The sequence below is a fragment of the Grus americana genome, chromosome 18, assembly GCF_028858705.1.
Source record: "Grus americana isolate bGruAme1 chromosome 18, bGruAme1.mat, whole genome shotgun sequence".
Lineage (NCBI taxonomy): Eukaryota > Metazoa > Chordata > Aves > Gruiformes > Gruidae > Grus > Grus americana.
In genome coordinates this window covers 13,039,879-13,062,730 of record NC_072869.1, presented here as the reverse complement: position 1 = coordinate 13,062,730, position 22,852 = coordinate 13,039,879, and the positions used below count along the sequence as shown (strand labels likewise).

Genomic DNA, 22,852 nt, shown 5'->3' with positions numbered 1-22,852 from the left:
GGAGCACGCTGCAGCCCCAGCCCCTGGCACTCCCTGACTGCCCCAGCTCCTGAGCCCCCGCTCAGGATGCCACCTTGGCCCTGGCCACTGGGGCAGATAACGGGGACCCTGCCTCTCCTGGGCTGTTGGTGCTGGGACACTGCAATGCCTGACTCGCACATCTCCAAATTCCTCTGCTGTCAGCAAGCTGCTGGGAAGCCAGCAGGAGAAGGCTTTGCTGGTCAGCCCATACTGTGGGCGACACGTTGCCTGGTGCTCTGGCTCTGTTAAGTTTGGGTGCTGGAAGGAAACTAACTCTGTAGTGACCTTTTGTGCATTGCTATGAGGACAGATCTGCTGGATTTGCTGTCTTTTTTAGAAATGAAATTGCATTTTATTTCTAAATTCTTTCCTGCTTTTAAATTTACTGTATGCTGCAGTGTCTACGTGATTGCACGTGTAATGTCACCACAACTTTTTGCTTTATTTAATCACAAGACCTCAGGGAACAAAGTAAGATTGTGCAATTAATAAAGATAGTTCCTATAGAAAAAAATAAATAAATTGTGTCTTCATATGATTAAAACTATCTCACAAAGCATACACATAGGGGACTAAGCTAAACTGCACAGGCAGGTTCAAATGGCATTTTCTATATCCCACCTTCATATCATCTCCCTTCATTTTTGTACAAAAGCTGTAATGATACCTGACAGCCCAGAACCCAGCAGGAAACCTAGAAGCCCTGTTGCAGGTCTGCATCAGGACAAGGAGGTCTTACTTCCCTTCCTGCCTCCAGGTTTTGACCCCTGGTTGTGCCCCCGATGATCCAGCTCCTTCAGCTGCCTCTTTTGAGGGACTTTTGAAAACCCATGAAAATTTTGTCAGCGATCCTTCTTTGCCCACTGTTTTGACATGCTCAGAGAACATTAATACAACCTTTGTGCAAATGGTGCCAGGTCCATGCTGTCCTACCACTCTATCATTGGTGGCCAGCACACGTGTGGTTCCTTGATCCCTGCGGAATTTGTTACTCACAAACCCTGCACAAGCACCAAAGCCCCGTCCTGGATGGGACCCTCAAGTTGTTGCCAATGCCACTTATGCCCTGTTCATCTCACCATAGTTAAAAAATCAAATCTACACCCTCAGACACTAAAACAAGGACTTGGAATGAACACTGGCTGTAACTGATGGGTCCTGCACAAACCGCGTGCTTATCCCATGTGCTATAGAAACTCTCTGGGTTGTTGGGGGGAGGCTATGGCTAACAGAAATAGTCAGAATTCAAGAGTGATTTGCATGCAATTCCTTAGCCAAAAGGCTGACAGCACTAATTTTTCCAAATTCCATTCAAGCTTTTTCCTCTGCAATGAATACACTCATGTCAAAGACGGGCAAAAGCAGAGGAAAGGGACGAAAGCTCCTGCGTCCCTCCAAATTGTCCTTTCAGTTGGTGGGTAACTGTCCCACACACCCACCCACTGGTGAAGATGACAGTTTGTATGACCAACCTCACCATATGCCACACAGGAGAGCAACATGAACTTCTGTTCCCAGGTCTCCTTTAGAATTCCTTGGAGAGCAAAGAACAAGCACTAGCTCTTCCTGTCCTCTTAAAAATAATATTACACAACCCACTTCTAAAGAATGATAGTCTTTCTTATAGTCATTCTGAAACTTGAATATTTTATAACGGATAAAATGATCACAGCAAATTCCAAGGACAGCCAAGGAGCTCAAAATGATCCGATCATGTTTCCAACCACGAGACCTTTGGAAAGAGCCCCAGAAAGAGGGGGAAACACATTAATTTTATGTTTTAATATTCAACAAACAGAGCAGACTCTGCAGAGCGGCAGCGTCCAGTTGAAAGTGTCGAGAAGTTTATTTTTCTTCAAACCTGCAATGAGGCTGAGTTTGGGACTCTCTGTTTAGCTTTTCAGCCTGTAGTTACATTGTGTAAACAGTTTATTTAACATCATTTTTGGCACTTCTTCAGTAAACCCACCATAATAATCCTACTGGCAGACCAAACAGATCACAGATTAGCAGACAAAGCTGCTGTAAAACACCAAATTACCCATCCCCTGCTTTCCTGTTTTTGTGAGATGTGAAGTCCTGTACTTAGCCGTGTTTACGCCTCGTTTCATGGCTGCACCAGCAGGTCACAGAGCTGCTCCTATTAACGCGCAGCCTCAGCCTCCAGCCACACTGTGGCGTGGAAGCGGGGTGGGGGAAGGACTTTTCGGCCCTTTTAGAAGCTCATAAAACGTGCTGGGGTGCTGGCTGTTGCTTAACAGGGAAGGTATGCCGGCTTGATCCAGATTGGAAAAGACTCTAGACTAATGCTAAAGTCACCTATTGCTTACATTTCATTTTAATGTGCTTGAGTTCAATAAAAGTTTATCATCCCTATTAAAATGGTGCCTATTGGAACTGATTTAATCTCGTTAGCACAGAAAACCACATGAAAGGAATCAAGTTCATGGACAAGATTGCGCACAGTTACTTTTGGAGCATAAATTACATAAAAGCAATGGATAATCAGCCAGAGCCACAGTGCCTGTCACCTGCATTACTCACATATTTATGCCAATGCACTTTGCTAGGGAAGGTGCTGGGCAGGAGCCATATCACAGCGGGACTGAGCCTGCCAAGCACAGGAGTAATCGGCTGCTTAATGTCACAGCATCAACACTCTCCTAAAGAGTCTATGAACTGTGTTACATTTGAACAAACAAATGTCATGTGTAGGGGTGCTGGTCAAATGTCTACTGGCAAAAGGACAATGCAGCTGTAAATCTCGCCTTCAGTGTCACCCTGCTTTCAGCAGAGATGTTCTGCCTTTCTCAAGGGAAATGCCAGCTCCACCACCACTCGTCTGCCTGGCGAGTGCCCTCAGTGCCAGCGATGGGCCAGAAATGCGCTGTTATGGTGTGCACGGGTGCAAGGAGATGCAGCGATGGGATTTCAGCTGGGCCCTCGTTTGCAAGCATCAGCCCTGCCTGCTGGGCTGTCCACAGGGCATCGCTGGCACTGCTGCCTGGGGCTGGCTGCTGTGATACCCTTGGTGGCTTCTCAGGGACTCACTTCGGCTGGGCAGCAGGCATGGCACTACGGAGGCAGAGGTTTGCTCGGGGAGATGCCCTGGGGCCGCAACCACAGCTTGTCCTCCTGGCGATGGGGGACAATGAGGAAGGCCACTCCTGTGACCCTGCACTCTGCTTTTACCGGCTCCATCCCTGATGGAGCATCCTGTTTCCGTGATGATGGGGGCAGACTGGGGAAAAGAACGTGGGAGGGTAGAAAAACGGCTGGGAGAAATGTGAAACCTGCCTGTGCCACCACCGTCCCCTGACGACCTCAAGACAGGCTGCTGCAGCAGTGTGCACCTCCCACGGGCCCCCCAGGTCAGGCATTTTGCTGCGAGCAGCCATCCCCTCCTGCTCACCAGCTGCAGCCTGGCCTTGCAGACCCCTGCTCTGCAGGACAACTTCACTGTGCTGCTGCCCACTGCTGCTTGCAGAGCTGCGGTTTGCTGACAAGGGCTCTCTGAAGAACAGGAAATCTCTTGGTGTCTGGCCAATATCAACACCACACACCTCTGTCTCGCAGTTCCCCCAGCTCGTAGGCAGAAGGAAGCACTGCAGAGTTCACCTCCTCTCCAGCATTTTGCTCTGCCAACAGCATCTACTCTTCCCTGACAAGGTATCTGCAGCCCTGTCATCCCCCTGGATTCCTCACTGCTGCCGGCTGACCAAATGCCGTGATGGGCAAAAAAAATTACCTTTTCTTACTGCCAATGGTCAGATAATTTTTGTCTCATTTTACTGGGAACAGCCCCAGCTTTTGACCTTTCTGGCTGATACTCTGAGTCTGTCCTTGCCCTTGCTTCTGGCTGGCTCCAGCATCTGGGCGTAAGGCACATCTATACCCAAAGCTCTCTGTGGCACAAGCCCCATGTGTCCTATGGATTCATCTCCCCACAGCCTGCCTACGCAGCCAGGTTTTACTGCAAAAGCTAAATGCCAGGCAGGTGGGAAGAGCAGTGGGCAGAGGGGCAGGACCAGTGCAGATGAACACCTCTGCTGTGGAGCTTGCTCTGGCAAGTGATGCTGATTCATGCATCTGAGCAAAGACTTTCACAAACACATGCCCAAATCCCATCATGACTTGTAGACATCCTTAACACCTGAGTGAATGCCCATCCCTCCACACCCCCCAATCCCTGGCCTACGCATGCTCATGGGGTATGCCCACTCCTACACAGAGGCCCACATCCCCACCTGCTCACTCTCTGCCAGCAGCACTCACTTGAGGCCCAGAGACAAACATACACAGAAAAAGAAACGCAGAGCTGCCACATTTAACCAAACTGTTTGTTCTTCAACAACCTGGAAAAGAAGTGCTAATGGCACATCAGGATAAAATACAGGCATGGGATCAGGGAGGATCCTACAGGCTCAGCAGGAAGAGGGAACATGCCATGCCTGCCATGTGTCAGACCTGCTGAGGCTGTAACCCAGGAGGGAGCTGTTAGCCACACAATCTTCAGGGGGCATGTCAAATCCCACTGAGCTCCCTAAGATGTTCTGGGTGTTGAGATCCTTTGGGAACCTGTGTCCTCCTTGGGCTCTGCAGAACAAGTGCAAGAGGATTTGCAGTGCGATCTGCCCCGTGGTGGCCCTGCAGCAGTGCACTGTAACCATCCTCATCCTCATTGCAGCCAGCACTGCTGTTGTACTGCCTCCAAGCGAGAGGGCAGGAGTAGGCTGTGGCAGCCCTCCATGTGGCAAACCGGCATGTGCACACGGGGACCTCAAACTCTGCATCACCTTGGAAGCATGGACATGACCCAGAAAGGATGCAAGATCTGAAATCGGTGAATATATCTACATACATATATGTATGTATGCATATACATATATATGTAAACGCACACACTAAAGAGGATATATTCAACCAGGAAGCCCTAGAGCTCGCCAGTTACCACTGGCTACATCACCATCTCATTTTGGGCATAGCACAAGGTGCCAAGCCTTAAAGCCACCTTTCAGCTGGAGGGAAAAGGGTTTTCCTCGGGTGAGCACACAGCTCTGAGCCTGAGGGCCATAGGCAGCCCATCGTGCCAGCGTGGAGGAAAGTGACACTGCGCAGACTCCATTCTTCAGCTGTGATCACACCCAAAGTTGCCATTCAGGCAACACCAGAAAGAGATGAAGAATTGGGAGACAACTGAGATGAAAGGGTCTAACTTGTGAAGAAAGATTTGAAGAAGTATTTACAGCTTAAGTTATATCTAAGAGGGGACACAGTAGCAGCTGGCACATATCTGAAAGATGTAGGTACTGATGAGGGAGATGAGTTACACACAGGGTAAGAGTGGGAATGAATAGCACAAAACTCATGGAGAGAAATGGGAAGGAAAACTTCATGGTAACATCATGTGGATGGGATAAACTCAACAACCACTGTTCACATCCTCTGGGAAAACCCTGGAAGCTGAGTTTGCAGGAGTGTGTGGTGCACACCACAGCCCTGGAAAGCAGGGGAGATTTGCTTAGATATTGCCTGGAAAGAGGCAGAAAACCTGGCTTTCTGAGCCCCAAAAGGAATCTGTGAGGGAATTGGATCTCCCCTGCCAGCACATCTGCACTAACCTCTGCAGGGGAAGGAGCTATTCCATGTGCAGAACAAGGGTGGCACAAGAACTACCACCTTTATATTGACCACAAATGCACTTGTGGTGGACATTAGAGGTTTCTAATCACTACTGGTTCCAGCCAGCCTATGGAAACAGTAAGAGCAAACTTAAGGGCAGCCTGAGGCCCCAGCTCCCCATGCTCAACATGTCACTGCAGCAGACTGGCCACAACCTGTGGTCCCGCTGCCTGCAAACCCCCTTGCCTCAATGCCAGGCATGGCTGTGCCCTCTGAGCAGGATCCCCAGCCATCCTGCCTGTCCATCTGAGCACGCACCTGCATAACAAAGCAAGACCTTCTCTCTGCTCTTGCTGTTGTTTGCTTTCCAGCTATCAAACCCACTGCACATGTGGCCAGCGGGGCTGAGGTCACCTGCTCGGTGGCTGCAGATGGGCACTCACACAGAGGAGGTGGGATGAATCTCATCCTGCTGGCCACCATGGCCAAGCATACCAATGGTCCTGCCAACTGGCACGGAAAATGATTAATTAGTGCGTGAACATACTCCCCGGTCACCACTTACCTGTTGTGCCGTATACTGGAGGTCCTGATGTATGAAACCCCCACGCCCTGGTGGGACTCACTAGTGGCTGATGTGAAGCAGAGACTGGACTGCAGCCGTGTAACACTGCTTGGCTGATACACCTCACATTCATAGAGCTCATGATGACCCCAGAAAAGCGTTGTGACACAGAGCCCACCCGTGGCCCATGGATGCCATCACAGCACAAGCATCCATGGGGAGATCTATGGCCCCGTCTCAACAGGCGGTTCAGGTGCATGGTCACAAACGCTTTGATGTGCGATGGTTGCATATAACAGTACTATTGGTGCTTATGCAGGAGCTTTCATCTGAAAACACTGAAGCTCCTCACGAGGGCCTGGTGGGCAGAGAACTGTGCACGGGTTTCACTCTGTTACTTAGCCACAATTAATTTACATTCACGCAACACTTCTGATACGTGCAAAACATTTCAGGTCATTTGGACATAAGGAGATCTTAGTGACCCCTTGTCCTCAGAAACGTTTACAAAAAGAAGCCCTTTCTCACCAGCATCCCACAGTCAAAGGGGTCTGAAGCAGGATTTACCCATTACTAAAAATCTCGCTGAATGTAGGAAAGTTCACAGAGAGTTTGAGCAAGATTTTCCCCCTTTCGAGTGACTGCCTGCGTACACCACTTCAGAGGGAATGAACAAGCATGAAATTCAATTATAGAGGCACCCACTTAAACACTTGAACCAGAACTGCTTCCCTTAATCTTTATGTTGAGGACAGGGTAAGACTGCGAAGCCACTGTCGGCATGACAGCACTTTATTTCATATGCAGTTCTGGTAAGATACACAATTGACTTAACTGAAGAGCAGGGATTTTGAGCTGTGTGCTCCCAACTCTTTTTGTTAGCAGCACAGACTAGCAGCGCCACCCATCATTGTCAGACCCCTCCCTAGAAAGTCAAATGATAATAGCAAATAGTCACAGGCTGGCCGAGACAGAAGTCTTTGCAAGGCTCCCGTAAGCACCAATGCATCTAGTGGTCCCGCAGCCAGAGGAGCAATGGGGTGATCTGGAGAAAAGGCAGCTCTGAGCAGCCCATGTTCCTATGGGTGGGCACAAGGTGAGCAATGCATCTGTGAGGTCTTGTGCAACACGCCTGTATTCAGAGGAAACTTTTGCTTCCACCCTGTCCCACAGACAGGCATCTTGGAGCTACAGCAAACCACTGTTCTCCTGATGTAAGACTCGTTGCTATCTTCTGGACTAAGATTTCATTCATACAGCAAAAAGCAGAGCTGTGTCAGCCCAAACTTACCAGAGGCATCATCTTCCTGCCAAAGACCTGCAATGCTGTGGCATTCAGGGAAGCAACTGAGCCTTTCTGTCAGGCCCAGCAAACATTAGGTGGACCGACATGCTGAATATTTAAACGGCATTTCTCAGTTTCTTCAAGGATGCAAGTGTAAATTGCTCTGCTTTGATAAACTGGAAATTACGAAACCCTTAAAGATGGCAGATGTGTTTGAAGCTGCTCAAAATGGGTTTTCTGACATGATTTAACAGGTCACAGCACTTACGGCAGTGAAGCATCTTCAAAACAATGCATTATCCTTTAGGCTGCTCTAAGTAGCAATGCACAGAGCTCTAATTTGATTAAAATAATACTCACTTCCTTTCACATCTGCCTTGGATTGCAAATCATTGGGGCAGGTCCCAAGGTCTATTCCAGCACACGGCAGGGGAAATGATGCCATGGCCAGGGTCCCCTTCGGCTGTACCCCTGCCAGGGCAGAGCATGCCCCACAGTCCATGTTGATGAGATCTCAATCTCATCTCAGCCTATGAAGTCTAACTCCACATCAATCAGTGGCATTAAACCAGAGTGAAATGGGTGTAAGATTAGAGCTGAATCCACTTTGTTACAGTGTTTCCAAACCAGACAAGTCTTATTTTGGAAGTCTTTTGCCTTCTGTAAAACCCCCAAAGCCTCTTGGATAATGAGTTTAATCCATTTCCTGCTGAAAACACTCCTTGGACATCATCTGGGAGCTTCACACAAAGTAATTCAGCCTTGTCTCCCTGAGTGCATTGATAAAGCAAGCATACCATAGCCCTCCTAACTGCTGTTGGCCGTGAGCACCCGCCATATCAGGTGGGAGACCCCAGTGTCTTACAGAAGTAGTCTGGCTTTCTTTCATACAATGGTGTCCTGATGGAGATTCAGTGAATACTGGACATCTTTTAAGTTGCAATCTTGTGAGCAGGCTGTAGTCAAAGCCCTTAGAGGAGGGAGTAAAATCAGGGATTGGAGATGGATGCAGAAGTGAAGAAAGGCTCTCAAGAGGGGAACATTTCTCCAGTGCTGCTGTGCTGAGGTACTTAAAATCACAGAATGGTTTGGGGTGGAAGGGACCTTAAAGTCCATCTAGTTCCAACTCCCTGCCATGGGCAGGGTCACCCTCCACTAGGCCAGGTTGCTCATAGCCTCATCCAACCTGGCCTTGACCATCCACAACATCTCTGGGCAACCTGTTCCAGTGTCTCACCACGCTCACAGTAAAGAATTTATTCTTAATATCTAATCTAAATTCACCCTCTTTCCATTTAAAACTGTTACCCCTCATCTTATCACTACAGTCCCTGATAAAGAGTCCCTCCTCATCTTTCTTGTAGGCCCCCTTACTGGAATGCTGCTGCAAGGTCTCCCTGGAGCCTTCTCTTCTCCAGGCTGAACAACCCCAACTCTCTCAGCTGGTCTCCATAGGAGAGGTGCTCCAGCCCTCGGATCATCTTCATGGACTCCTCTGGACCTCCTTGAGCAGGTCCATGTCTTTCTTATGTTGGGGGCCCCAGAGCTGGACACAGTACTCCAGGTGGAGTATCACGAGAGTGGAGTAGAGGGGGAGAATCACCTGCCTCGACCTGCTGATCATGATGCTTTTGATGCAGCCCAGGATGTTTTTCATCTACCAACACCCCCAAGTCCTTCTCCCCAGGGCTGCTCCCAATCCACTCATCACCCAGCCTGTATCCATGTTTGAGATTGCCTCGACTCATGTGCAGGACCTTGCACTTGGCCTGGTTGAAGTTCATGAAGTTTGCACAAGCCCACCTCTCAAGCCTGTCAAGGTCCCTCTGGACGGCATCCCTTCCCTTTAGAGTGTCAACCACACCAATCAGCTTGGTGTCATCCACAAACTTGCTGAGGGTGCACTCAATCCCACTCAATCCCATGTTTCTACCTGAAGTGGCCTGAGCCCATGCTCACTGCACACCATGAGCAGCTCAGCTGACTCACCAGCAGCCTGTCCCTGGGGTCAGGTTTGCTTTCTACTTAGCAGTGCTGTAATGGCTATTTACTCTTTAAAAGGCAGAAAAAAACCCCATATTTGCTGGGGTACTGGCTGATGACGGCCAGACCTACGGCCATGCAGGCTAGCTGAGACCCACACATCTGTCTAAGCCCATGAGAAGATCAAGATAATGTCAAATCTGGATTCTGCAGGGGAGAATTACAGCAGAAACACAGTTTCCTGCACAGAACTGACTGTTCCTGTGAGCAGACAGTACGATTGACCTTACGTTGAGCCCAGCAGCCCCTCAGTGAAGGTCCAGTATGTATAAAAGAAATATCTCCCAGGCAGGTTTTTTTAAGATGTTTTCCCAACCAGAAAGCATAAAGTATTCGGAGCCGGGGTTGCAGAGACTGAAGAATTTAGTCACTCCAGCTTTCTGAACGTGGCTTTGAAACATCAGAATTTTTTAGAAAGGGCAATAAATGTGTTTCCTCTGTTTGCATTAAACACTGTGCAGATTCCTGTCATGAGGAATGAAAACAGGAGTTGGGTCAGCAAATGATAATGAGCCTCCATGTGCCTTTCAGGGGGTCAATGCCAGATCACAGAGCCCGGACCCGCGCCAAGAATCTGAGGGAGGTTTCCTGGAGCGGCTCAGAGCACGAACAACCTCAACATGCCGGTCCCAGCGCCGCAAACGAGTCCTGAACCAGAGAGCTGCTGCTCATTTGCAAATGTCTGCAGCTCCGATGGGCACCAAAGAGATCTGTCACACAGCACCGATCCCCGGCACTGGGCAGATATTTTGTCCCTTACTGGAGAGTGGTAGTTTTGCCAAAGCAGAAATTTTAATTAAAAAAATCAAACCAAACACCTCATCTTTCTCCCTTTGAACTTTTGGGAGGATTTTCATGGAAGAAAACCAGGAGAATCCTTCAGAAGTAAACATTTCTCAGTTATTAAAAGCAAATAAATAAACAACCCCTGTCATATTCCCATGTAAACAGGAACACTTTATTAAAAAGATGAAAACGCTATGTTTTTGTGAAAGAAGAAATTAATTCCACACTACCTCCCCATAGACCCGGAGGCTTTTGGCCTTGACTGGATGTGCCTCTAAGCCTCAGTGCTGGAAGCTGCATGCCACCACGTCCTCTGGACATGCGCAGGGCTCGGGGTGGCCAGCAGCAATCAACCTGGGCACAGGCTTCGTGGACACAGGGCATCCTGTTTGCACAAGCAGTGCGTCACCTGCCTGGTGTGCCACAGGTGCATGGTGACCTGGGTCCCTAAGTCCTGCCCGCTGCACCCTGAGCACTGGCTTTGCTTCAGAAGGAGAAATATCTCGCAGGGACATGCCCCCCAGCCATGAGATGGCATGTCACTCTGGATCAGGCACTGCTTGTTCCCCAGCGTGAGAAGGGGAGACAAGTGGTTTTGGCAGCAGAGCCTGGTCATTTCTGGGTGACTAGAGGTGCTGTTCTTGTGCCTCAAGCTTTTTGTGATCCAGAATGCAGAGTGTCCTTATCCAACATCATGGATGTTGGGGTGGGGATAGGAACCATCGTGGCAGAAGACCTAACCTCTGCTCCTGGGGGAGAGGATGACTATTTCTTTCACTGGGAGGAGGTGGCCCAGGGAGGAGACCCTCCATCCTTCTCCAGCTGAGGATCCCACTGCCCTGGCGCAGGGCCTGGCTATGGAAGAGGACAGGACACACTGGTGGCACTGGTGGCACAAAAGCCTTTTCTAGAGCTGTGAGCTGCAGGGCTGCTCAGCAAGATGGACCCAGCAATCTCCATACCTTGCAGGAGAATTGCTGTTCCCAACAGTGAAGCAAGGTAGCAACATGCACAGAAGTGATTTTGCCAGCCTCCTCTCACCCAGACTATTCAGCCCCTAAAGTGTCCAAGGCACTTGCAACATGGGTTGAGCCACTTGGGTGACCTGGGAACACTGACCTTTTCCACCACCTTTTGCTTACCCCTGGAGAGGAACACAAGATAATTGCTTGTCCTGCAGAGAAATTCCAGCCAGGCTTGTTGCTCATTTTGGTGTTTAACATTCCCGTAGATTATCCAGCACTGCCTGAGAAAAATGTGCTTGGAAGCAGTGGAGTATTGTGTCTGGTGGGAGCAGTGGCTGCCCCTGGGGACCTCTCCTCCTGCAGACCTTTCCTGCCAAGTCTCAGTTCTGACTATATCTTTCCTGCCAGTTCCCAAAGCCCTGGAGGTCTGATCTCTGCAGGAGGCTGAGATGGGCATGTCCCCAACCTCCTGGTCCTCACAGCAGTTTGGGCCAGAGAACGATCCCACTCCCACAGTCCCCGCCACAGGGGCACGGAAAGGCTGGCTCTGCCACCTTGACCTGTCAGCTTGGGGATTTGGAGGGCATTATTTGGGAGCTGGCTGCATTTTGGCTGCAAATTTTTGTCATCTTAAAGCTGTGATTCAGGAGCCAGATAGTCATCAATGCTTGCCAAAGCTCTGGGCTCTGCTCCAGCCTGCAGGCATTGGCCCAGGTTGAGGAGGACATACAAGTCAGCCTCTCCCAGTACAACCAAGGGTCCCATCCTGCTGATAGAATTGAACGTGGTGCTTGTGGGAGTGAATTATTCCACGGTAAGGAGCAGCCTCAGTCAGCAATAGCCCCCCAGCAGCAGCAGCAGGCCCGCACTGCTGCTCTGGACCTCCACCACCACATTCACCACCCCGGCAATACCCAACCCTGGCCTTGGCTCCTTGCAGTATGTCTTGAAAGCAGGCATGATACGGACACGTCTCTCTTCCCCTGCCAGTACCTCTTTACTATTCGAGCCATGATGTGCTCAGCGTGTCTCCCCCTACTCGTGGAGGAAGATGGAAAAAGCTACTGTGCTGATTTCTTATTTCCATCCTGGAATTCAGAAGTATTACAAAAAAAAACATGGAAAACAAGCTCCGTGGTTAACACAGACAGGTAATGTCAATGATTCTCTGCTGTAAACCCTTCATAGCTTAGAGTTTGCCAAACCCCAGATTTGACTGCCAGGACGTCTGCTTCCACTCGAAGATTTTGCAAGCACTCAGCTTAAACAGGTCAGCGATTCCTCAGAACAGGCTTTGGGAAAAATATTTTGCTTTATCCATGATGAAAAGCTCCTCAAAGCCACCATTCAGAAGTTCAAACCACTTCATTTTGGAGCAAGGGCTCACAAACAGTTATCTTTGGGAAAATTCAGCTACATTTGATCAAATTATACGTCTCCAAAAGTCTGAGTTTACACATCATGTCCCATGGAAAAATAACATCTGTTCATATAATCCCACATTATATCAGAATGCAGGCAAATGAAATTGCCCAGGCAATCAAAAAAGTTGGGATTTTATTCACTAAATTAGAGTAAAACATTTTGGCATTGGAAATGCAGATCTGTCAAAATTTAAACCTGCAAGAACATACTGAATTTTTTTTTATTATTATTTTGCTTGTTAAAAAATGAGAAAGGTATAAAATTGAAGATGTTGAAAGAACTCCCATATATACATCTGTGCACAACCTTTCCAGGTTTTCCTCTCACAATGACACATTGTTTAAAGTTTCAGATTGCTGCATTTTGGTTTCTTTTAAATAAATTAAAAAAAAGACTAAAACTCATGTGAAACATTTCAGTTTTTCTGAAATACAATTTTTTTTCTGTTCTGACCTGAGCATTTATTTAAAGTGCCCAGTTGTAAGCAAAAAAAAAATATATTCACTCTTTATTTGGAACACAACAGAATCTTTTAAATGTCAGAAGTGGTCACTTGCTGGAGAGTCACCTTCCTAGCTCATCACCTAGCCAGCAGACCACGATGGTGTTTTTCAGTGCTCAGGTCTGTGATGAAAGCATCGCCCATGGATGAGTGTTGTGGCACCCAAATCACATCCTTCATCCCGCAGCCTCCGCTCGCCTGCCGCTCACTGTTCCCACACATGGTCTATTAATAAGGTTGTGAGCACAGGACAGGCGCTGTGCATGTTCCTGCCTTGCTCCTAACCAAAGAGACAAGATCCTCTAGGGATGTCCTGCTCCTGCTGGTTTGCACATGATTAATAGCAATAGCGCAGATATCCTGGGATGTGCACGCGGTGCTCGCCACAGGGCAGTGCCTGGGACGCCACGGGCTGCACCCACCAGGTTGGAGCTGCAGGTCAAATCGCTCTCCTGGCTGCAGCCATGAGACAGGGCTCCCTGGAGCATGGGTAGCTCTTGCTCAGAGAAACAGGAACAGCGGGGAGGGCAAGAGGGAAACCTGACCAAAGGACTAAGGGCAAGTAGGATGTTGGAATAGATGATCTCCAGAGGTCCCTTCCAACCCCTACCGTTCTGTGATTCTGTGACTCTGTGATGTGCTGGGGTTTGGGAGCACACAGTCCCAGGAGATGTGGCTCTGTCTCACTCACAGATTTACTGTTGTTTGGGATATTGGCGGGACATGTCTCAACCCTCATTACACCCCCTGACCTCACAGATAGGTCCTCACTGCGCAAGGGAGGGCTGTGCTGGAGTCCCCATCCGCCCAACAAGTGTGGAAGCCAGGTGAGCGGGCACCAACAAGGGCAGGACAGGGCTGGGTGAGCGTGCCCAAGTGAGCAGGTGTTTTGGGGTGGCACAGTGTGAAGCTCTGGGCAGTTTGTTTGTCTGAATGCACTCTGCAGACCGGTTTGGCAGGGGTGAGGCAGATGTTTTGGGGGCCCAGCAGCCCTCAGCAGCTCTGTACTCAGGGAGAAGCCACCCTTGGTCACTGCTAGTCTAAATGGTGCAGAGCCCTGTTGTGGCGGGGGGGGGGGGGTGGGGTGTCTCCCAGCGGCACCTTCAGCCACAGGCAGCCTGGAGCCTGTTCTTGGGTTGCATCCACCATTCCTCAGATCTCTGTGCTGTTGTCAGCAGGGACAAGGGCAGAGCTCGCAGGCTGGAGAAGCTGGCTGCCTTCCTCCACTCTGTGCCAACTGTAATGCTAGTTCAGGAATTTCCAAACAAATCCACATCTCCCCAGCAAGCCCAGAGGCCATGAGTACCCCCTGGCCTGCTCACAGAGTGTCACTGCTGCCCCATGGACTCTCATGAGGTACAAAGGCAGGGGGAACACTTGGCATTTCCCCATTTCAATCCCCAGTGATGCAGTGCTCTCTTACACCCTCTCCTCCTCTCTGCATGGCTCAGGGTGGGCCACCAGCCCAAGACATCATATGGACATCACCATGCCCCTGCCTGCCCAGGCACCAGGCCTGAGGAACGTATCTGCAGATGGAAGGGCGTGCGAGGAAAGGGAGCACAGGGTGGTCTTAGGGCTTGGCACCAGGAGCTGCATGCTCTACACGGTACAGGTGCAACAGCCAGGGACCTGCCCATGCTCAGCACCTGACTGGGTGTGCACAGCAGTCTGCAGGATGGGCCCAGATTTCCATGAATGCCCAAGAGAGACAAGTGCCCCCATGCCTGTTCATGTTAACCTCAACCAACCTCTTCAGGAAGCCTGTGACACCCTGTACACCTCTTTACACGACCAGCCCCAAGGAAAGCAATGGCTGACTGCAAGGACACCATGGTTCACCCGTCTTCCTGAGGGTGGTAGAAGATGGGACACTGCTCCCCTCTGCCATAGTCTCTATGCATCACTGTGGGGCAGATGCCTTGCAGCAAATGTCAGTGACAGCCCAGGGCAGGCGACCAGGACTCCTCTCCAGGCAGGAGAAGCAGGAATGAAGGCATCTGATGACTGGCTGCAAAAAGCTGGGCTTGTTTACCCCAGCCATGTTTTGCAGGTCTCCATCCAGGCAGAAGGCAGCTGCTTTTGCTCACCTCAGCCCAGCCCCACCGACAGGACCACACTGGACCAATACTGAAGGACTAACACAGGCATCATGCAGGCTGTGTATCTGGCAGAGCAGAGACTTGAGGCAAGTTTCATCATTTGGTTTCCACCAAGCTTTTAGTTCTGCTTAAGCCAGCTTTTATATCAAGCACACGTGAGATGATAACTGCTGGCAGCTGTTTGTACTTGCCACGATAATTCCCCAGTGTGCTATTCACCTCTCTGTTCCGTCCCTGCTGGTGCTGCTTTTCTCCCAAAGCTCTTCTGATCTCTCTCTCCTCATCAGTCAGGAGTGACAAGTTTTATCCACTCTCATCAGCTGATCACACTGGCTCCCTGTTACACTTTTGAGGGCACACCTTCCTGCTCCATCCCACGCAGCCCATCACCCTTGTGACCACTCAGTGCCCCAAAGCCACTTCGTTAGCTACTCTGGATCTTTCCATCAGCCTCTGCTTCACGTCATGCCCATGCTGGCAAGAGCAACTTTTTGATTCACCTTCTGCACCACATCCACCTCAATCCAGCCAAACCTTCGATGCAAAGAGCGATAGCCACAGCACATCTGTGGGTTGCAATGGCTCCATCCATATTACTAAAGTAAAAAAAGCCAGGGCCTGTTCCCCAGCCCCATGACCAAATGGCAGGGCCTAAAACCTCTACCAATGATGACTAAACCCTCTTCATCCCAGTAGAGACTGACTGCCTTCAAACTGAGAAGGGAGGCTGGGCTGAGCCAGGCACTGCACTGCTCCTGGTACAGGCAGGGGAATGGCTGGTGAGCCCCAGCCAAACCGTGCCCAGGGGTGCTGCCTGCCCAAGGCCATGCCCTGGTCCCTTTGCTCACCTGGACGCAGCCAGCAGGTCTCAGACACACTGCTATGAATGTACAGAAACTGTAGAGTGAAAAAATATCTCCATGTGCTGTTACTGCCTTTCATCCCACCTGTAGGATGTGCTTATCTCACTGACAAAGGGCTGGGTTATTAACAGCAGAAGCAACAATATGTCCAATACTGGGGGGGGGGGGGGGCACATGTTTCCCCCAGGTCAATACAGGCAAGCTGACCTCCCCCTCATCTGAAGTCCCCGCCAAGCCAGCTTCTCTTTCGGGGGCTGCAGAGAAAATCCCCTCCTCACCTGCTTTGCTGCACCAGTCTGGGATACTCCAGAGAAATGACCACAGCAGCTCAGTACAGCTCCGAGCCTGAACCTTCAGGAAGCAGTCCTGTCCACAAGCTTAGCAGCAAACCCTGGCTGCCTTGTTCCCATCCTGGTCCAAATTCTCACAGCGTGGGTGGGAAGCTCCCTGAATTGCTTCCCCACTTGCTGAAATGGGCTGAAATTCAGAGCTGATCACATTTTCCCCTGCGCCTGTCAAAGCCCAAACGGGAAGCCCAGTAACCGACATATAAAGCTACTACTGATAGCAGCACACTTGTTCCAGACAAAAGATCAGGAGACGTATGTCATAAAAAGGCAGAGATGTCTTCCAGATGTTTTCGTGCATTGGGTCTGCACAGATGTTTTCGATGTCTGCCCATAAATGTAAGAAATGTAAAACATTTGTGTCCCACAGATGTAGAGATTAAATTATGCAAGAGATGTGATAAATCTCTGGGTAATGCGAGAAGACCATGAACTATTCACATTCATTGTTTTTAGCAAAATCGGCCCCATTTTCCAGAATGCGGCTGTGAAGGAGAGTTTTATTGTTATTAAATGTGACTAAACATTACGTAGGATGTTGAAAAGCAGCACACATGGAACTGTATGAAACCATATATTGCAAACAGTCTTGCAAGACCTTCAGCATGGAGCAGCCAGCTGAGCTGCGAGGTGAACGCCGGAGCACCTCAGAGGGATCAGGTGGGACACAGGGGTGATAGTGTCCGAGCAGTCTCCAAGCTGAGGCACTGCCTGCGAAGCTGCCCGTCGGTGCTCCACGTGGAGGCAAACGGAACCTCTCCTGCCCCCACGACCACCCATGCTCTCTGCAAGCCAGGCATAGGCTTGAGCAGGCATCTGCGGGTTGGGTGGATGCACATCCATGTGCTGTGTGCCTCCCTGCGAGCGCGCGTCCTCACGTGGGATGGAGCTCAGCCGGGTCGCAGGGAAAAGGCGTCTGAATGTGATTTGAATCTGAGGGCAGATTTTGGAGGGCAGATTTTGGAGGGCAGGAAGAGGCAGCACAGCCCAGTAAGGCAGAGATTGAAATAACCTAGAGTGCACGGCACTGCCAGGGCAGAAACTAGTGCAGAGATGCTGTTGGTACTTTCTTGTGATATTACATGTCAGCCTATCACTTCATACTAAACACCCACCTGGACCTCGTACTTCCCGAAGGAAGTTCAGGTGCTGAGTGCATTTCCAAACCAAGCTCAGTCCCAGAGTGGATTTTGCACGTACACGCTCAGTGCAGCATGTTCCAGGTGTGGGTGGAGCGGGGGACTGAAAGGTACTGCTCCGAAATCCTGTGGCACCTCTCTGCACACAAACACACAGGCAGCCTTTCACACCTCCCGCCTGGTCTGCACTCCAGCCAGGCTTCACTGCACGCCCACCACGTCACTGCCAGGAACAAGTGACACGTTCCGAGGAGCAAAGCTGTTGTGCTTGTGCATCCCAGCTCTCCTCCCCATTACATCGGAGAAAAGTATGAGTTTTGTGTCTATCTTTGTCAGGCATGTTGAGGAGAAACTGTGCCCAGATTATACAGCTTCCACGATATGCCTTTCACCCGGGCAATTTATTGCTGTGCTCCCTGCATGGCAGCCACAGGGGAAAGAAAGGTCCCTATTTTGGGGCTTGAAATTCAGCCTAGTCGTGCTCAGCCTGCCCTGCATTGACCCCACTGCTTGTGCCTGGCCGAGGGAGCTCTGCGCACACCTCCAAGTGCCCCAGGCTGGGCTCTGCACGCACCACAGGTAAGCAGACAGCTCTCACCTGCCCTGCTGCCTTATCTTGTCCCATTCTCCGTCGCACCTGGGATGTGCGGGAGCAACGTGCAGGCTGGCAATGCGTTGTCACATCGGAGGACACCACTCGTGCCCAGCTAAACAGGGACCTCAGCTCTGCTTTGTACCACTCATCTGCTCTGTGTGGGAAGTACCCGTGGTCCCCAAGACATCATGAAACCAGGTAGGAGTCAGAAGCCCTTGGAGCAGATCCTGAGGCCAGACGGATAATTGCCTCCAGCTCCAGCCAGTCTTTTGTCTCACAAATTGAGTGCTGGCTAGCCTAGCTACTTGATTAACACCCACAATCCTTTTACTTTTGCCCATGCAGAAGAGAGCAGAGCAAGTGTTCCCAAACCCTCACCCTATCCCTGGGCCTGCCGGGGAGTGTCAGAGGCTCCGACTCTCCTGTCACTAGGAAGACCTCAGTATTTCCCCATGCCAGTGTACTAAATCCTTGCTTGCATCAGAGACACATGGCATTTTCTTGGGAATCCTCTCTGCTAAGAATATCCTCTATTTACATATTCGCCAATGTGGGGGCGGATGGGAAGCAGGGCAGCGAACTGAATGTACTTGGAAGATGCCTATGTTGTTACTATAGAGCTGTGTGGCTAGCTGTGTCTCCGTTTGCAATAATCACGTGTGATTACGGCATTAGTGACAGCCGCAGGGGCCGGTTCTGCCCTGACACCTGCAACCCAATGGTGCTTGCAGCTCGCAGAGCCCCCGCAGTGCTTCCCGCTGGCTTTCACGCTGTCAGGAGAGCACGGACGAGGTGTGTGTCAGCACAAGTGGTGTGCATGTCTTCGTGTGTGTTCACGTGTGCGGGTGAGGGTCTCTGCGATTTCCCTGGTCTCTTTTAACCACCACCACACATACCTGTGTGTCCAAGCAATTCCAGCACTAGTGCTGTTTGTAGGAGCAGTGACGCTTGGCGTGGCACCAGGAGGTGGCATTTGCCCCAGCAGAAGGCAGCAGCTCCCCGCTCCAGGGAGCAGGTGTCATCTTGGTACCTTCTCCTCTCTGCAAAGCCCAGGCTCTGAGCCAGTCAGTGGCAGCTCACGCGTCCTGATGGCAAGGGGGTGGTAGGTCAAGGTACACGTCTGCAGAGTCACTCATCTCGTCTGAAGGCTACAGCAGGTAAAATGGATCAGTCTGGGCACAAATTCCTCTTTCTTCATCAACCTCAGAGGGAAGGTCCTGACACCAGCACCTAACTTCTGATTATGAGCTACCCAGCAAATTACTGCTTCTGTGTTTTGGCCTCATATATCTGTTGCTAGGGAGAGAGGATGGCTCATGTACACCTAACGGAGAACAGGCTGGTAATTAAAACCCCGAGTAGATCCTGTACGCCCAGAACAAAAGGTCAGGCAAAACCTTGGCAAGACGTCATTTTCCAGCTCCTCTGCAGAGGACTGAGGCATGGGCATGTCTGCACCCAGTCAAATGAATCATGCACTGAAGAGGCTCATCTCTCTCTGATGGGAATGGCTATCTTTGGATGTTTAAAGACCAAAGATGAGGGAGAAGATAGAAATTAATTGCCCTCAGGCTGAGAGTCAGGAAGGCAAGGACAGCGTTGAATAGGAGAGAACATATATCGGCTATGTTAGGCCAGCCCTATATCCCCCTGTGACAGTATGCCCTCTCCACTGGTGGCCAGTTATGCATGTTGAAGGAGTATGTAAGACATCAAGGATCTCTCTACAACACTCCTCTGTGCAATTCCCAGCCTTTGGATCTGGCGAGCGAGAGGTTATCACTGGACCCTCGTGTTTAATAGTCTCAATGATTTTTCTTCCTGAATGTAATTGCTTTTTGAAGCCAGTTATACTTTTGGCCTTACACTGTCCCATGGTAATGAGTTTCATGATGAATTATGAGTTGTCTGAAAAAGTACTTCCTTTTGTTTGTTTTAAATCTGCTACCTGACAATTTCATGGAATGCCTCCTAGTTTCTGAACAGAAAGAAGCAGTGACTGATCTTCCCCAACCACCTTCACCAGACTGCTCCGGACTGCTGTACCCCTATCACCCAGCTCAGATGTCTGCTGCTGAAGTGAAAAGGCCTTGTCTATTTAATGGTTCCTATGGACACCATTAAATGCTGTGGTCATGGTGGCTGCCCTTTTCTGGTTTTCTGAACTCTCCTGAGAAGGAGGGAGGAGACAGGAATGGATACACCAGCCAGCTTGGGGCGTGGGGATGCTGTGGACTTACCACAGCAGAACTGCATTTTCTGTTTTGTTCCCAGTTCCTCCCCTAATCAGTCCCCACATCTGATTCCCTTTCATGCCCCCTACTGAGATGATGTTTTCCGTGACCTAGCCCAAGAACCCCAGATTTCTTTCCCCAGCGGTAATTGCTAATTCAGAGCCCAGTGCTCAGTTAGCAGGGAGTCCAACCACTACATTTTTTTCATTCTGTTCCAGTTTGGGCTTGAATGTGACTGAAGGTATTCCAGTTCGAGTCCAGGCTAATAGCAGTTCATTAGCCGTTTGCATACAAAAATGATCTGGGGTCACACGAGGTGCCCCCAGCACAGGGCTTCAGCCAAGGATGGGCACGAACCCCTGCCACTCGTTCCCCTCTCCTCGGCACCTCTCTGATCCCAGCACAGCTTTTCTTGTGCGGCTGGTCTGCATGCTGCCGAGGAGCTGCCACACTGTGCTCTGCCGCACCATGCCTGGTGCCAGCACTGTGACAGTGGGACAGGGAGAGGAGCAGACATGCAGTGAGATACGCCAGAGGATTGTGGTGGGGAATGGGGGTGATGGGGACCCACAGGATTTGCTGGCAACAGCATGGGAAAAGGGAATCACAAAGAGCCTGGCTGTCCCATGCTGGCCAAGCAGTGGAGTAAGAGGTCACCAAAGCAGGGGCAGAAAGCTCCCATGCTAGGCAGAGCCAACGGGGGTGTCACAGCCTGTGCTGCAGTGGTGGCATCAAGGTGGGGAGATGTGCAGGGCAGGGGAAGGGTGGGACCTCACAGTCCCTGGGGATGCAAGTGCCTGTGCTGAAGGGGACCTTGCTGGGGGACGTTGGGTTTCAGTACAACCGTCTTTCCAAATGCTTCATCAGGTTCATGCTTAAGAATACTTCCAGGTTTGACATTTCAGTTTGGGAAAGAATAATCGGACTGCTGCTGTTTGCTTGGTTATGGGAGAGTTGTGTAAAGGATGGGCACAGTGTAGGACACTTTCTTCTCCCTCCCACTGAGCATCAGTTGAGCTTTTTAGCTCTTGCACTGCAACATTAAGTTCCTTCTGTCTTTTCCTACACAGAGCTGAGCCAGGGCCACTTTCTGATGAGCTTCCTACTATTTATGCTTTGAGAAACATTTTATTATTGGCTTTTAGGCTTTTAGTAAGTTTTTCCTAAAAATATTTTTGGCCTGTCCTTATTATGGGTATTACATCTAACAGGCATACTCCATTCTATCTTCCTTCTTTGGAAATTATTTCAATTTTGATGAATATCTCTTTCTTCTTATAACTTCTTTCACTACTAAAGCATGACAATTTCTTTCTGGATATTTTAGCACATTCTAGATTGGTTGTATATATTTATTCTGAGTCCCTAATACTTTGTCTTTAAACAGTTTTTATGCCTTCTGTAAATATTTTACCCATTTAGCTTTTCTTTTTAATTCCTTTTTAACTATTTTTGTATTTTTATCTTGTTCCCATTCTTAAAATTAAACTTTGGGATAGATGTCTTTTTTTCTTTTCCTTTTCTTTCCTCTTTAAGTCCTAGAAGGATTTGACTTTTTGGGAGAAGTTGTCTTTGGTCATGGGCCCAGCAAGGTCCAACAGATCCACCACCATCAGAGATGGAGCCTGAGCCTCCTTGAAAAACCTCTCTAACGAGACCTCAAAGAACATGTTGGAGAGGAAAGGAAACTTATCTGTCTCAGGAACTCTCTACCTTGTGTACTAAGCGAGGAGTAATATGCTCCAGATCTTTGCACACTTGCATCTGTGTACCTATGCATCAAACTAAGCAAACAGACTAACTCCGTCACCAGCATCCAGGGAAATGCTGCACACACACTGGGGGATCCTTCCTGGCAGACACCTGCTCCAGGACCTGGTTTATAAAGCTGCAAGGTGATGTTCAGTCAGGCAGGATGACGGAAAACAGAGCCTTACCTAAGAGTTTCAGAGTTCAAAGCCTGGTTTCCAGAGTCTCAGGAAAGCTGAGAGATGCCCAGCACGCAGTCTGCTGAAGGTCCAGCCGCAGCAAAGCCCCAACAGCATCTGCCCTCATCAGGGACCACGGCCATGCAACCTAGGAAGAGCACATGTGTAGCTACGAGGTCCCCAGGGACCACTGGCAGCCCAAGAGGCATCCTCCCAGCTCATTCCCAGAGTCTGGTGCGGCAAACCTTAGAATAGCTACCACGGAGGATCCCAGAGAGACGTAACAGGCTTATCCACCCCCTCAGTCATCTCTGCTCAGCTCAGCTCTGAGAAACGTCGGGCTGCCGAATCACAGATCTGGCTCCGTGGGAATGAGGAGCAGCAGCCTGGCAAGGGCTAAGTCAGGCACAGGACAGTTATTATTTATCTC

General features: G+C 49.9%; 1 protein-coding gene across 1 annotated transcript in view; it reads right to left on the bottom strand.

Moving 5' to 3' along the window:
- The window catches only part of MYOCD (myocardin), a 200,252-nt gene extending 177,725 nt beyond the window's left edge, over positions 1-22,527 (bottom strand). The window contains exon 1 of the mRNA XM_054846938.1: positions 22,432-22,527. The gene's annotated coding sequence lies outside the window, so the exon portion shown is untranslated. The remainder of the gene's footprint in view (positions 1-22,431) is intronic.
- Positions 22,528-22,852: the final 325 nt, after the last annotated feature.